The sequence below is a fragment of the Panulirus ornatus genome, chromosome 69 (genome assembly GCF_036320965.1).
Source record: "Panulirus ornatus isolate Po-2019 chromosome 69, ASM3632096v1, whole genome shotgun sequence".
In the NCBI taxonomy this organism is placed as follows: Eukaryota; Metazoa; Arthropoda; class Malacostraca; order Decapoda; family Palinuridae; genus Panulirus; species Panulirus ornatus.
Genome location: NC_092292.1, coordinates 19,587,972 through 19,604,855, shown reverse-complemented (window position 1 = coordinate 19,604,855; position 16,884 = coordinate 19,587,972). Strand labels below are relative to the sequence as shown.

Sequence of the window (16,884 nt, the reverse complement as noted above, 5' to 3'; positions counted from 1 at the left end):
CTGGGCTGCCCTCCTGGCCAACCTGGCCGCTTGAGCTGCCCTTCTGGCCAGCCTGACTACCGTATTTCGAGTCCAGACCTTCCCCATCCTCCCTCTGACCAAGCTGAGAGAGAGAGAGAGAGAGAGAGAGAGAGAGAGAGAGAGAGAGAGAGAGAGAGAGAGAGAGACTACGTGCAATAGGGATACCCATCTTGAGACGGGTCGTTCCTCTAGTTACGACTTGAGCACAGTCGATCCCTGAGCACCTCTATAAGGGCTTAGGTCAAAAGGGCCGCCACAGGTCATCATGCCCGAGGGTCCTACCGTCGTGCTCAGAGGTCGTACCATCGTAACCATTCACGTATGCCCCCCGCTGAGCAGCCAGCCACGAACCAACACTGCATATGGTCCTTTAAACAGGATCTAAGTCATCATAACAGACTTAAAACGGTTCCTGCGCCAAAGACCGAACTCTTCCCCCCACCACCACCACCAGGTAACGCAGGTCGGTGACGCCACCTTCAGGCACATCCTGTCATTAGCACAATGTAAACAGCTGTGCATGTGCGGCACTAGGTAGTACAACCCGAGACAAGAGACGACGAGGCAGATGGTTGTAAACACGAGGGGGTTGTTCTTCCTGGTGTCTTTTACTTTCACTTCAACTGTCTCTCCTCCTCACTCCTTTATCATCACGTCTCTCCCATCTACTATCATCATCATCTTCCCCGCTTCCCTTATATATATCTCTCTCCCTCCTCTTCTAACTAAACGACGTTTTACCCCCCCTTTCCTCCCCCAGCCACCTATCCCGCCCCCCTTTGCCCATGTAATGCCCACCTGCCCACGAAGCCCTACACTTGGTGGTAAATTGTGAAATCTGGTGAAACGGGAGACACCAGGGGCTTCTGGATCGATACCAGCCAGAGACTGTCCACGGCAATGGTGCAGCGGATGACGTTACGAAACCACTTTTTTAACTCATCAACACTGCTGAGATCTTGCTGTGTTACCTTAACCGAACGCCTATATTAACGTTCTTATACTTCACCAAGACATAGGTCTTAGGAAACTAAGTCTTCGGAAATTCATATCGAGGAAGCAGATACACGCCATATACATGTTCTCAGCGGCCATATAAAGGCACACAGTTCTCTGTACTCGTGCATGCAAAATTCCACATGACAAACTATACGCTAAACGTGCATGATGAAGTGGAGGTTTCTTATTCCCTGGGTACCGCCCGCTAGGCAGCCCCGAGTGAGGCCTTACGGGACCCCCTCATCCGTCAGATGTGCCGTGAGGCAGGCACCTTCGAGCGCTGCCCGTGTTCCCTCTCGCCGTCACCACATCCTCTGCACCTCCTTCCTCGACATCACAACAAACCGTGCACGAGGAAGTAGGAAGCTCTGGGGCAGGAAGGAAGTGGTTCATCCCCGGCCACCACCACCACCACCGCCGTCCCACCGGTGGGCCGCTCTACTCACCCAGTTCCCCAAAGACATACACACACTGCGACGCCGCCTGTGCCTCATGGATGGCCGCGTCGGTGACACAGCAGAGGGTCGGGGGGGGTTGTGTGCAAGACGTGGGTGTTGGACGTGCGGGGGTGGTATTGTGGATATACTTTTTAGCTTGTAGTGCTGGAGCAAACGAAGGGGCTAACTTTATTCTTCTTGGTCTGGCAAAACTAAACTTCAGAACAGCGGAGCAGAACTGGAAACTTAGGCTAACCACACGAGGCCTAAAGCTGCCCGGTGTTCTGGTGCCGCTAACGATATAACAAACAACAGTACAGGGAGGGGTCCAGGCTGGGGATACCTGGTCACACAAACAAACACAGAAGACAAACACAGATTCTTCCACAGCAGGTACCATGCAGCCGAGGGACCGACCACCTCTAACGGGCGAGACGGGGAGGTTGGAGTTGGTCGACGTCTCTAGGGGAAGAGGTCGAGGACGTAGGCAGGATGCTGAGGACCGGGAAAGGATCTCGAGGATGTGGGGAGGTCTAGGACAAATGGAGGAGATCGAGGATGTAGGGGAAGAGGTCGATGACGTGGGCAGTAGGTCGAAGACCAGAGGCATAGGTCCAATAGGTCCAGTACACGAGTAAGAAATACAAGACCTAAAGCTGAGGTCAAGGACATAAAGAGGCGTTCGAGGAGCTAGGGAGGAGGTCATAGACTAGGGACTAGAGGAGGGTAAAACGACTAGATGAACTAGAGAACTACCTGACAGTGAGGCGATCGTGTCTCCCCAGCTACCTCACAGTGAGGCGATCTTTTCTTACCATTAAAGTGAGGCGATCGTGTCTCACCGTTAGAGTGAGGCGATCGTGTCTCACTGTTAGAGTGAGGCGATCGTGTCTCCACAGGTACCTCACAGCGAGGCGATCGTCTCTCACCGTTAGAGTGAGGCGATCGTGTCTCCACAGGTACCTCACAGCGAGGCGATCGTGTCTCACCGTTAGAGTGAGGCGATCGTGTCTCCACAGGTACCTCACAGCGAGGCGATCGTGTCTCACCGTTAGAGTGAGGCGATCGTGTCTCCACAGGTACCTCACAGTGAGGCGATCGTTTCTCACCATTAGAGTGAGGCGATCGTGTCTTCCCCGCTACCTCACAGTGAAGTGATCGTCTTAATCACCATAGAGTTTCACGGCAGACATCAGGCAAATACACTCTATCAATCTGAATTCTTGAGGATTTAGAAACTGGGGAGACGAGAAAGGCGTCTGGGTGTCCAGAAACAAGGGATAGACTTACTATACTGCATCAAGATTGACTCAAATATAAAGATGGTGCGTACCCCCATCAGTTGGAAGAAAAGAAGAAATGACATGAAAAATAGAATTAGTTTCTCTACAAGGGTGAGAGAGAGAGAGAGAGAGAGAGAGAGAGAGAGAGAGAGAGAGAAACATATAGGATAATAAAAGATAACATGAAGATCTGAGGGAGTGCAATGATAAGAAAGACACGAGCTGTACACGGCTGCTGCGGACATTTCATGTAAAGGATTGAGGAGGACAGGCGCTGTTCCGAGCTGACGCCAGAGAGGCCATAAAACCCCTGGCTTGCTGCAGGAGTGACGGAAATCCTCAAGGTGGAAACCTGTGTTCCCTCTCGAGGAGTGGAGGAAGGTTGACTCACGTGGTCTGGGGAAAGGCGTGACCACAGACCCTGAGGAGGAAAAGCAGACCACGAAATCCAGTGATGGATGATTGACAGAGGATTTCCAGGGGGACGGTTTACGGCGGGGAACAGGCTTTTCCAGGTTCTGGAAGAGTCTTCAATGGAGACTTTCGTTGTCGCATGGTCAGTTCCAAACTCCAGAAGGTTACAGTCTTGATCTCAACTTTTGATCTCAGTGGCAACATTTCAAATTACACCAGGTCAGTCATGCCAAAAGGGAATGATTACATCTAAAGAAGGTCGTGAAGCAGGACTTCAAGAATTTTCCGTGCTGGAAACATGATAATCTTCAAATATGACATTAGCACGCTACGGTATTCTGGTCTAGCGAGTGTAAGTGTTTTGAAGAGTGTGGCACCGCAGATTATGCCTCTCTCGTCTTGAAGGTTCGCAGGATCCAGCTTAACCTGTCTGAAGAAACGGTGGTTGCCTTGTTTTGCTTGCTAAATATCAGGTCATCTGACATAATGGAGTTGCACATCTACATTCATGTTCCGTGATATACTTGAGCTTGGGTACGAGGTTCTGCAGTACTTTCCCTTTCTACATCTCCAACAAAAAGATGAGGATGAAACTATATGTTATAACCGGTGGGCTTCTGGGGGACTCTGGGGGCCAGGCTACACCTCTGACTGGAAAGGAGAGTGAACCACAGACTATGGGAAGGGTTCACCATGGACCCTGCAGGGGAAAAGGTTTACCAAGGCTTCCATGGAGATGTGATCAATCAGGACTCCTGATAGCAGAGGAAGGTTTGTGAGGGACTATGAGGGAGACGCTGCCCTGGGGAGGGAGGTTACAACAGCGAGTTACAGCCAAGACCGTACTGGAGGCAGGACAAGAGGGTTTAACGAAGAGGGAAACAGGGAGGCTTCACAGGCCTACCGCGCAGTTAGGGTTACCCTAGGATCCACTGGGGCTTTAGTGGCTCTACTAAGGAACATGGACTTCTCTTCCGTTACAGAAATCATGATGACGGCGTAGAGACGTCCCGTGCACAGTCACCGTCGACTCAGCATCCATCAATATGCTCAGTATGTCGGAAAGCATACCTTCTTAAGTGTACGTATGTGTGTGTGTGCCTGTCTATTTCGGTATGTTTAGTGCAACAGCTGTCTTGTGTCTGCGCCCTCCTGCCTCTCTCCCTGGGTGTCTGTGCCTGTCAGCCAGCGTCTGCTGGTGTCTGTGTGCAGCAGGCTGTTGCTGCTGTACCTGATCTCGGTGCCAGTGTTCAAGGATGAGAGAGCCGCTCAAGGCCACAGTAATTCTGTGTAATCCAGCAGCAGCCGCGCCACACTAATGCCACGGACCTTGGCGTCGTGGAAACAGCCATGCTATATCCAGGACCTTGGCGCACGGGGGATATTAGCCGAGCCAGAAGCCAAGACCCATTCTATTTCAAGTGCAGCCTTCACAGACGCTTTTTATATACGTATATTTTTCTTACAATCATCAGCCAGAGATCATTGTCATAAGCAGCTCTTGAACTTGATCCGTTGACGTGGAGTAATCTCACCGCTGTCGTCTGTTGGTGCGAGAGTGTACGAGGATCCTGTGGGATTTAACTCCATGTCGCAACACAATGGACTGTCCTTGTGTCCCATGGGTACTTTAGGAGCATGTCTTCGGTAGTACCCTCGTCAGCCGCAATGAGATTAGATCTTACACCGTGTAGATGAGATATAATGAATAGTTTAACCTTGGAGTGTTATTTCCTCATCTAAAGACGATAAACACGCCAAAGATCAATAATCTACTTCAAAATCAAACAATTACGACATACCAAACCCGAAAAAGATAATACACTCCACAATAAGAGGAATCCCTCGTTGCAGCATAAACAAAGACTCCAGATTTCGCCTCCAAGAAAATCCTGTTAAAGCGGACAGGTGTTCTCAGCGCCTCCTGCGGCCGCTGTCGCATCACATATCACGAGGGATCATCTCGTAGCCTCTACGACGGCGGTCGAGGCCAGCCGGTGGTCGCCGACAGAGGCGTCCGAGCCGATGACCACAGGGGCACAAAAAGGGGTTCCTCAGTCTTTCCAGGCATGACGGACGATCATTCACGAATGGTAGTTGCCTCTCTAATTTGCCTCCTGGGCTGGACGGAGGGGGATGGAGGTTTTCGGGGGAGAGGGGGGGAGCATTCATCACTTTTTTCTGCCCTTGATTCCCGTCTGCACAAGGCCATGGTAGCCGACCCCAGACTGAGGCCAAGGATAGCGATGTATGCGTCATCCGTCAGCGGATGTGTCGCTTCGCTCACACTCTAAGCATGTCGAGGTGATCCCCGGGTCAAGGGCGGGCTGGGAGGTCGTCCTCTCCCTCCCTAGGTCACACTGGTGGTCCTGATGAAGGGTCGTTCTCTCCCTCCCGAACTGGCTTTTGTCCTGAAAAGTCATAGTCTCTCCCTAGGTCGTCTGGGGGTCGTCCTCTACCTCCCTAGGTCGTCTGGGGGTCGTCCTCTACCTCCCCAGGTCGTCTGGGGGTCGTTCTCTACCTTTCCAGGTCGTCTGGCTGGTGGCCCTGAATAGTTGTCTCCCGTGTGGCCTTCTGGCAACTCCTGTGCAGGACCCTGTTCCCTCCTGCTCCTCAAGAGTTTATTGTTTTTATGTCCTCAAGTGTGACAGTTATCTATCATTTTCAGATGGTACACGTGTGTGTGTGTGTGTGTGTGTGTGTGTGTGCGCGCGTCGATACACAAGCCTATACGTAGAGACAGCCCAGTCTGTGTCAGCTGATAGTAAATTCCTTCGCATTTCCAGAATATAAAGCATCTTGGCAAACAAATAATTTATGTCTCTCAAGATATCATGAAACCTGAACAAAACAAAAAATATCATCGCGACGTCACACATTTCCTCAACATTCTTTTCTCATCAATAACATTTTTAACGATCGACTCATCATTCAGTTGGTTACGTGTTCCTAAAGACATAATCTGTTTAGTTCATTACTATCTCTCTCAAGATATTCCCCGGGGAAAAAAAAAAGTAACAGTAGCTTGACAGGAAAGTCAATTTAAACGAGTCAAATTGTTCACGACAATAGTCCCGAGTCCTGATGAACAGACGAAGATTAACCTTCCACGTTAATGTCTCATCATAATCTGATAACGGAACGAACGGACGAAATCTTCATAAGTGGGAAAAAAAAAAGAGAGAGAGAGATTTTATGTGGGAATCTTCCTGCTGTGTACCTTTCGAGTCATCAGAGCCACCGGTATCGTGAGAGAGAGACACACACACACTCACTTCCATCAGTGAGTGACATATTGAATTTCTGTGTCCAATTGGCTTTAGTTCGAGGTGCCTCTTCGTCGTGGAGTGGGGGTGGGGTTGGTTGCCATCACCTGCGCAAAAAAAAGAGACTCCATTTCTCTGTCGCTCTGAGATATTCTCGACGTCCAGTGTGTTTTAAAATATTCTCTATATTCATGTCTCTCTTTTTTCTATTTTTTTCTTCTCGACGGTTCATGACTCAGGTGAGGGAATATGCCGGATTTCCCCAAGTGGCACAATCTGGGATTGTTGTAGCCACGGCCGCCCGTGGACCTTCTTGCTGCCAAGGTCGGCGTCGGAGCCCTTGACTGCGCTCCGAAGATGATGGCGATCGGGCGGAAAAGCGACCAGTCTTGCGGCGCGTGACTCTCGATATCACAAGGTCCCCAGCCAAGGTGAGAGGTATTTTGCAGTGCCATCCACCTGTGGCTGCATATCGTCCTCCACGGATGACTGGCGGTGTCATCCACCTGTTGATATATACAGTTCCGCTACGAGCGATTGTAGCGACTCGTCGTCCCGTCACCTACAACTTCCAGACCAACCTCGTTGGTGCCTCGCTGCCCGTCGTGCCGTCGACGACTCGCCATCCCCGCGCGCCGGAGGAACCTTACTGCACCGTCTGGCTGCGCCTGTCGCAGAGTACTCAGCCCAAGGTGGACGTCAAGGGCAGCCACGAGGGGTGGGAGACCATGCACCAGGCTCTGCCCCTATTACGTACGAAGACCATCCTCCTCCTCCTCTGGAACTTGGCGAGTGAAAAAGAGACCACCATAGGGCAGGTGTGAGGTCGTTCGCGGCCTCTTCCTGGACGAGAAGGAATGCCATGTCCTTCTGTCACTTGGGAACAGGTTTCAGTTCTTTGCCGAAGAAAACACATAAACTCAGATGCTCCGCTACCCAGAGATAGCCGGGGTACACCAACCTCCACCACACGGACGTGCAAGGACTTCCCCCGCAGTTAAAAGTAGAATCCGGAGATATCGTTCACAGAAATCCATGATTCGACGTTCCAGCGAAGTCCGGCAAGACGACTTCGGAGTCGTCGGCTGCTGCAGGAGGCGACACCGCCACACCGGACGCAGGACACGAAGGACGGATGTATTTCCATAGGATGTGCCACGCAACTACCGCCGCCCGAGGTAGAAAAAAAAAATACTTAGGTATTAAGAATACGTCACTTTGCAATAACTGCAACGAAGAAAAAACGAAAAAAAAGTGCATCTTATAAACTCTTGAAAAAGACGTTACGACCCTTGAGTACGACTGAACGACCCTTGAGTACGACGGTCTGACACTTTTGTAAGGCTCAATGAGCCTTAGGTACAACGGTATAGCCTTAAGTACGAAGGCCTGACCCTTGAGCGCGACGGTTGCGACACGTTAAGTACGACGTTACGACCTTTAATGACGACGGAATGACCCTCGAGCACGAGGGTATGACCCCTGAGCACGACACTATGACCCCCTTTAACCTGACCCTTAAAATATTCGGATCAGAAATGACCAGGTCGTCATACCCAAGGGTCGTACCATCGTGCTCAGCGGGTTAACTACTTTTTTCCTGCAGAGATCGCTACGTGTCTGACGATCCCGGATGCACAACCTGCCTGCAGAGGGCGTCATCAGGGGCTGGAGGCTTCGACCGAGAGAGAGAGAGAGAGAGAGAGAGAGAGAGAGAGAGAGAGAGAATGAGAGAGAGTGGCTTAAGAAAAAAGAATAATAATGCCTAGCTATTCACCAATTAAGATGGGGAGTGGGGGTGGGGGACACAAATACCAATCGCACACTAAACTAGCTAATCAGTAACCGACAAACACCAGCACCAGTCATACAAGAATACCTAATCATCAACCAATCTTCCGGTGTACACCAGCACCAATCACGCTGACTGGGTCAATCACATCCATCAAATTGCTGATGGTTAGATTCGTACCAAAAAAGAAAAAAAGAAAAAGTTGTCTAAGAGGATGCAACAATTTTCCTTAACTTATGAGGAAATGTCAAAACTCTTTGGTTGCCATTGGTCGACCGAAGATATAACGTGTTCCACTCATGTTGGTCGCAACTACGTCACACAAACTGTTGGGCATCCCTATCCTACATTTAAGTCATTTTCCTACAGTATAAATCATTATCTTACGGTGCAAACCATCATCTCAAGTGTAAATAATTTTGACTCTCTCTCTCTCTCTCTCTCTCTCTCTCTCTCTCTCTCTCTCTCTCTCTCTCTCTCTCTCTCTCTCTCTCATAAAACGAACAAAATCTCAAAAATACATCCTTAAAACCACTTCATCTAAGATCACAACACTAACATTTTACCTACAACCACAACATCGACAGCTACCGCAACATCTGCAACATTGACAAGAACCATAATACCAGCAACAACCACAACATCAGCAGAAGCCGAAGGAACTACAAACGTAGCCTTCACAACCATAAAACCACGACGACACGAGCCATAACAACCCAACCAGAACTGCGACCAACAGCTACAATCACAATCTGCCACGTGTTAAGAATATATATATATATATATATATATATATATATATATATATATATATATATATATATATATATATACCTCGCAAACGCGGGAGACAGCGGCAAAGCAAAAAAAAAAAAAAATATATATATATATATATATATATATATATATATATATATATATGTATATATATATATATATGTATATATATATATATATATATATATATATATATATATCAAAACACACTCACCCTTTCTAGGCTCTCACCAGGACCAATCAGGGACCACATTACTCCCTCACAACAGCCAATCACGACTCACCACCTGGAGGGGGTCTTCTTGATCCTGTAAGCTGTTTGGGCAAGTGAGAGGATAAGAGGTCGATTGCACTGACACTGGAATACGACGGGGACAGAGAGAGAGAGAGAGAGAGAGAGAGAGAGAGAGAGAGAGAGAGAGAGAGAGAGAGACAGAGCAGCCTGAGGAGTCTTAACACCACGGTTCTGACAGGGAGAACAAGGCTGGGCCAGTTATTCCCTGAGAAGTGAACAAGAACAGTGTGGGATGACGGTGCTGGGGAGGGGATGGTGCTGAGGAGGGGATGGTGGTGGGAAGAGAGCCGGTCCCCCTGAAGACGTCCTCCTATCCTTCCCTCTCCATCTCCCCGGCTCTCACTACGGGGAGGGAAGTTAATGGTGGAAGCTTGTGCTGGAGGTTAGGTGACCAGGGGAGGGAGAGAGAGAGAGAGAGAGAGAGAGAGAGAGAGAGAGAGAGAGAGAGAGAGAGTCAAAGCCACGGTGCGAAAGCTCAAGAACGGACAGGCGTTGGCCAGGATGATGAAGGATAGAAAGGCGAGGACCAGGGTAGGACGGCCAGAATGGTGAAGGATAGATAGGAGAGGACACCGGGGCAGGAGGACGGGACACAGCAACACCTGGTTAAGAAAAGTCCCAGCCGACGATGGACACTTGATGTCGGTGGAAGCAGAGTGTGTGTGTGTGTGTGTGTGTGTATGTGTGTGTGTGTGTGTGTGTGTGTGTAATTACATATTTGGACTGAACGGGGAGGGAAATTCTGCAATCGTGGGGGGGGGGGACGGCTCATCTACTGAACTTTCTCTACTATTATACAACTTGTCAAACTTCTGTATACGGTCGATTATACATGATTATATCATTCAGTTTACGCCATTCATCCATTAGTCTTCTCCTGTGCGAGTATTTCTTGACATCTTGTCTCACATGTTTCCTCATATGTTCACGTTATGTTCTCTGGTTGTTCTACCTCTCCCTCTTTCGATGAGCTGTTCACGGTTGACTTCAGCGAAACTGGTTTCAAATTCTTAAATGTGGTGATCAAGTCACCCATCACTCTTCTATCTTCCTTGGCGGACAAATTTAAGGCCTCTAACCTTTCACTGTAACTGTGTGTGTGTGTGTGTGTGTGTGTGTGTGTGTGTGTGTGTGTGTGTGTTGGACTTGGAGAGGTCAGGTGAGCAAGTGGAGGGAGAAGGGGGAGGGGAGGGGTCGTTGGGGGAGGGTGGGGTTTGTTGGGGGAGGAGGAGGAGGAGGAGGGGGGTCTTGGGAGAAGGGGGGGGGGCAGGGACAACTTCCGGCGGAGGCAGTTGCCAACTAACACGATCCTTTGTCTCTCTCTCCCGCCCGCCCATTCATAACGCTTTTTGTAAGGTTGAGCGCTAGGTCCAGGGCTGGCTGGCCCTCTACCTCCTGCTTGAGTGCTAGGTACAGGTCTGGGTGGCCCTCTACCTCCTGCTTGAGTGCTAGGTACAAGGTTGGCCACCCTCTACTTCCTGATTGAGTGCTAGGTACAGCGTTTGGCTGGTTCTCTATCTCCTGCTTGAGCGCTAAGTCAAGGGCTGGTCGGACCTCTCCCCTCTGCTTGAGTGGTAGTGGATCCAGGGCTTGTTCAATATCTGCTGCTTGAATGCTGCTGCTACTGCCCGTGGTGTGCCTGAGTGCTCCTTGTGTGCCCACGTGTTCCTGCTGGGTTCAAGTGCTGCTTGGTCATTAGTTTCGGGGTGTTGCTTGAAAGTGTTATTGGGTGCTGGCACTCACACCGACTCGCACCACATCACCTTTCCTATATCAGCTTCCGTTCGAATTCCTCGTTCCTGCACAACGACCCATAATACGGTTACTCACCACTAAAGTCCACCCCCCCTCCTCCCCATCTGAAGTTGACTCTCGCAATACCGAACATCTTGTAATTGAAATGTGGCCTTAAGATTCATATCGAGCACTCAAGAAAGTTTTCGTCCGGAAATGAGGTAATCCTGTTAGCCGATGGAAACCACAACGAGTAACAAAGAGTGAACCGCTCTTTGTTCTACTATAGCCACCGTACCATGCTGACGAGGGCTTGATTATTGCTTATGTGGGTAAGTCGTAGATCCACGAGGTTCTTGCGGTGGTGAGCCTTCCGTAATTACCTCTGGGGTTCTTGTCGGCGTCATGTTGGGTACGGTATTGGCGACCCCTCGTGTCACTCGGACCATATTGCCTGAGACAGTTTCTTCTTCAGTTCTTGAACATCTTGAACCTCTTCTTCTTCTTCTTCTCCTCCTCCTCCTCCTCCTTTCCGCCTCCTACTTCTCCTCTTCCCCCTCATTACTATTATTATCATTATCATTATTATTATTATTATTATGAGCATTATCATTAGCATTATTATTATTCACGAAATCAAGTGGACCTGGTACACCTCGCCAGATGTTAGTTCCACTTAAGAGTTATCTCCCCGAAAGCTCACACGATCAGAGATCCCACACATACTGGTATCCTTTCGAATCTCTTTTTCGTTAACAGTTCCAGTTGGTTTTAAGGTCTGGAACCTCCGGCAACGTCAGCGACCGCAGTTGTAACCTCCAACAGTCCCTGTCAACCTTACCAGCAGGTGCTGCACCTTGCAACATCTAACACACAAGAGTTTCAAGCCTGAGCTCTCTGCTCTGGAGCCTCCACCAAAGCCAAAGGTTCCAGCTGATGTCGTACCCTAGAATTCCCATGACCTTCCAGCACTGTGAAACGTTCCACTAGGTGCATCGCTCCAGAATCTCCTATACCGTCAGAGATCCAAAGATTCAAGGCACCACGATCTGGAACTCTTGGCACACAAAAAAGGTTCGTGTTGACGGTGAGCCTTCTCCATGTGAACCTGGTAAGGTGAAGGAGAAAGGAAGACAGATGAAGGTCGGTCCCTGACCATCAAATCCTCTACTACGATCCAGGAGGCTGGAACAGGTGTAGCATGTCCACAGAAGCAACGATGAAACTGATAAAGAGATCTTTCTTACCTGAGGTTAAACGTTCTTCGCGCCGTTGTTTAATGATAGTGGTTACTTTCGTGTACACGAAAATACATGTCGAAATAATGGAAAAAAAACACGAAATTCAAAGCAGAACGAACGTTAAGAACCAGTATTGATGTGAAAACATCAAGAAGCGTTACAGACATTAAGTATTCTTTACGAGATTCGGTGAAGTCATACATTCAGAATTACAAAAACAAATAATTGGATATCACTGCCACATTATTTAAAAAAAAAATCGAATTCGAGGAAAAGATAAAAGAAAAACGCGAAAACCTTGAAGATCCGGATTCTTATCTTAAAAGTATTCCTTTTTTCCCCTTCATAATGAAATTCATCATTGGCTAATTCGTACTTGGAACACACCAGGACAACCTTCTGGCCTAAGTGCCCTCCCTGGACGAGATGCCTAGATCTTGGCCCAGAGGACGGCATCGGGCAGGTCCTGTATCCCAAGCTTCTGAGAGAGAGAGAGAGAGAGAGAGAGAGAGAGAGAGAGAGACTCAGGTCAACCTGGGCTTCGGGCGAAAAACACACCAGTTGGCTCTTCCACCAGGCTACGTGTTGGGGGCAGGGGGGAGGGGGTGGAATCTCAGACAATAACGTGACACTTAAACGGCCGGCAACTTGTGTCAAACGCCAGAGAAATTGAATAAGTAATTCTTAAACGATTCTACTTCTAGTTTACGTCATATGTCGAATACTCAAGAGGGAGAAGCAAGCCTGTGGTTTGATGAGGGGTGTCCAGAGGCAGGATTCGTTATCATTTATCCTCAGCTCAAAAACTTTCCACTTGTATGCAAGTTCATGATACGAACTTCGAGCTTTCGTTGATATTGATATCTGACTGGGAATCTGGACCTCTGAGACACTGTGTACATACTGGAAGGCTCTTGGCTTTGAAAATTATGTCCACGAATACGCCTAATGATGCAGTCATAACACAAAAAGAGTATAATAATGCTTAAAATGTACAAAATAAACTGATCCTCACTTCCTGTTGGACCCGCTCACACCGCCCCGGGCTTCCGTCCAGCCCCGTCGTCTTTGCAACACATCAGGGAAGAAGGACAAGTTATAATTCCCTCAGATTCTCATATTCATGAGCACTTGCCAGGTGCGTGTCTTGCCATTCGCCGTACCCTCAAAACGTAACTTGCTAATCTTCGAGGTGGAGAAGATGGTGCAATCAGCCCATCGGAGTGCACGCGCTGAAAAAGTTTTACACCCCCTTGAAGGATGAGCATGAGGCTGAGAGGAGTTTAACCCGACCATTGGTTATTCTAGGCAGAGCTGCTGCAGAGCGGGGCAAGTAATGTGGCAAGACTGGAGGGGGACAAAAAGCCTGAGAGACAAAGGGTAAACGGCCTTGTGCAGCCATGAGAACCTGTAATGCTAAAACTCTGCTGGCCAACACCGGCGTTCCGGCCGCAGCACCTGGGTCATGGCTGCCGGACTTCAACACCTGGACCTGGTACCCCCTAGGTCACGGCTGCCGGACTTCGACACCTGGACCCAATGCCTCCTGGGTCACGGCTGCCGGCCTTTGAACTTAGCGCCACCGGAAGGTGACACAACCTACCACTGGCACCGATGGTCCGCCATGCCAACCACTCCTGGTACCAAAGGACCTACCACCATCGGACAGACGACAGAACCTACCACTATCGGACAGACAACAGAACCTAATTACGCAATATCCGAAATGGAGGAGGAAGCTCTAAACCAGAAGAGTCTGGAACAAGTTTAAAGTTTTAAAAGTTTGTTCTTCAGGTGTCCGCGATGCATTCACCTCCATTACTTGCCGGACACGACCGAAAAATGGTCCGGCCACTAGAATTAAAGCACGCGGGGATGGAGCCACTTCTGGAGGGCGATCTTTTGCTTTTGTGTAGCGGGGCGTGCGCGCCAGGCGACACCCACAACGCGCTCCATCACCCTGGGTAGGGGCGACACCTCTCTGTCGCGCGTCGCAGGACCAGAACCCCCCCGTCGCGTTATCAGTCCGTCTACAGTATGGTGATCATGCGGCGTCGCCATCCGTCACCATCAACTCCGACCTCGCTACGTCCGTCGCACAATAGTTCGGTCAGCCGACCACTTCGATGTAGGACGCAGGGATAAAGTCTAGTCGCTGGTGATAATGATAAAGAGGTCTTTCGCGCCGCCGTAGCAGTTACTAGAAGGAGGAGGAGGAGGACGGGGGAGGGGAGAGGAGAAGGAGGAGGAGGAGGAAGACCTTGATGAACGGCGGGTGTGTTGAGAGAGGAGGAGCTGTAATACCGTCCCCGTAAAAACTGGATAGCCCCGGAGGCTTCTCTGGGGGGGGAAGGGAGGGGGAGGGGGCCGCCTGGGGCTACACCACCACCCCCCCCCCCATCCATCCCCAACACCTCCCCCATCCCAGTTCCTCCCTCCTTCATCTCTTCCCCAATCCCCAGGACCACTACCCCACCCCCCTCCCCAAGCCCCCCCCCCGCCCCCCCTGAACGTTCCGCCTCAGTGAATCCAGAGAAAGACAAGCTACTGAACGTTCTGCTGTGAAACTTCCCACCTCTTTCGGACAGGGGGGTGGGTGGGTGTGTGTGGGGGGCCGGGGGGGGCCGGAAGCGTGTTGTTAGGTAGATTTAATAATGTATTTTGGCTGATGCTTTGTGCTGTAATTATTCCACACAAGATTCCTGGCGCGTCCAGGGCACCGGGCAAAACGTGCGGCGGGAGGCGAGGTCAGCCAGCGAGGTGGCAACCACGGGCGACCCCGCCGAAGAACCTGAGGGAGCCGCGGCAGGAGCGGGAGGAGGAAGAAGGTCTTGCGCACCTGGTCAGGGGGTAATTACGGCCTACCTGGCCAGGGGATCCCCGCACCACCGCTCATAATTTGGAAAACTAACAGCGTTGCCCCCTCCAGGGTAGCCTTCCTGGTGTGGCTACACTGCAGCACAGCAGACTTCCTGCTGTGGCTATACTGCAACAGGGCTGACTTCCTGCTGTGGCTATACTGCAACAGGGCTGACTTCCTGCTGTGGCTATACTGCAACAGGGCTGACTTCCTGCTGTGGCTATACTGCAACAGGGTAGACTTCCAGACGCGGTTGTCTACTGACATGTATGTCGGCGTCAGATGTTGCATTTTCTACGCCTGCTGTTGCATAGTGATGTCAGCTGTTGCACAGTGACGTCAGCTCTTACAGTGACGTCAGCTGCCTCAGAGCCGTCAAATACCTGATAGCAACCTCGGCTGTCTCAACTTAACGACCATACTAGTAAAGTGCAAACCAACACTTTATTTGACGTAAAAAAACAGTACAGTAAAGGTAAGAAATAACGTTACAATGCCTCCTGGACTTTGTGATCAATAAAAAAAACAACCCAGGTGGCCTTTCTAACTTTACTGCCTAGGAAGAGAGAGCAAACGAGCACACGGGTTGGAAACCCTCGAGTCAAACGTCTCCCACTGACCGTAGGATGAAAATGTATCGAGAGAGAGAGAGAGAGAGAGAGAGAGAGAGAGAGAGAGAGAGAGAGAGAGAGAGACGAGCCAGCGTCTCTGGTCTCAAGACCCTGATGGAAACTTGTGAAGACAAACGTGCTGATCCACCTCCACCCGCGCCACCATCAGGAACGCACGAGGACGGGGAACTGTGGTGCCTCCTCGTCTTGGCAGCAACCCAGACCGGTGGTGGACGACGCATCTGCTCTAAGGGAGGACGTCGAGGTCACTACCCACTGGTGTCAGCGTTGTCCAGCGACTCTCCTGACTACATCCTCCTCCGGGACACCCTTAACAACCCCCTCCTAAGTGCTGGACCAACGCCAACCACGTCACCAACAGGAACACCAAGCCAAATAGTCATGCACATCAGTCCTCGCTGCTAACCTTGTCCCACACCTTACTGATTCACGAGACCTCGACCCCATTCCAGGCTGTTCAGTCCTCACAGCTTCCAACTCTGTTCCACACCTTACCGACTCATTAGACCCCCACAAGGCCCCGTCCTGATAGGTCCACGAAGCCTCACTCTGCCATCTAAGACGATACACTAAGCTGGAGGGAACACGTATGCAACATTCATCAAATCCTCCAACTGTCGTCTCTTCACTCTTCGTGAACTCAAGATCCCTGGACACCCAGATACTAAATAACATCTGCACAACTTAAGTTAATTCTAAACGTTCTTATGACTCCTTAAGTAAATCGCTAACTATTAGCATCCTCGGCAGCAGCTGTATGGAAAGGGCCTTTTCAAGAGCAGGTAGTGACCCAGTGCCTCTAACCTCACCACCATTCCTACCATCCACCGAGCCACCAGCACATGAGCCAGATCATCACCCCCTCCCCCCAACTACCACCATATCACCACCACATATCCCCCCCTCTCCTCCCTCCCCAGACTCCCCCGGACCCACGGCTGCCAGAGAGAATACCCCACAAACAATGACTCTAAATAACACAATATCATTTCAATTGCCAGCATTGTATACATAGCGTGATGTAAATACTAATTATGATACTGTGATAACGATGTAATTACCCTGGACCCGGATATTCCAAAGCATTCGGAGTAATGAGATTTGTAAAAGGTTCGGTGTCAGTTTAAACGACA

The 16,884-nt window shown here is 50.1% G+C and overlaps 1 protein-coding gene across 9 annotated transcripts in view; it reads right to left on the bottom strand.

Moving 5' to 3' along the window:
- LOC139747680 (transforming protein p54/c-ets-1-like) overlaps positions 1-16,884 on the bottom strand; it is a 268,848-nt gene that overhangs the window by 129,843 nt on the left and 122,121 nt on the right. The window lies entirely within an intron of this gene.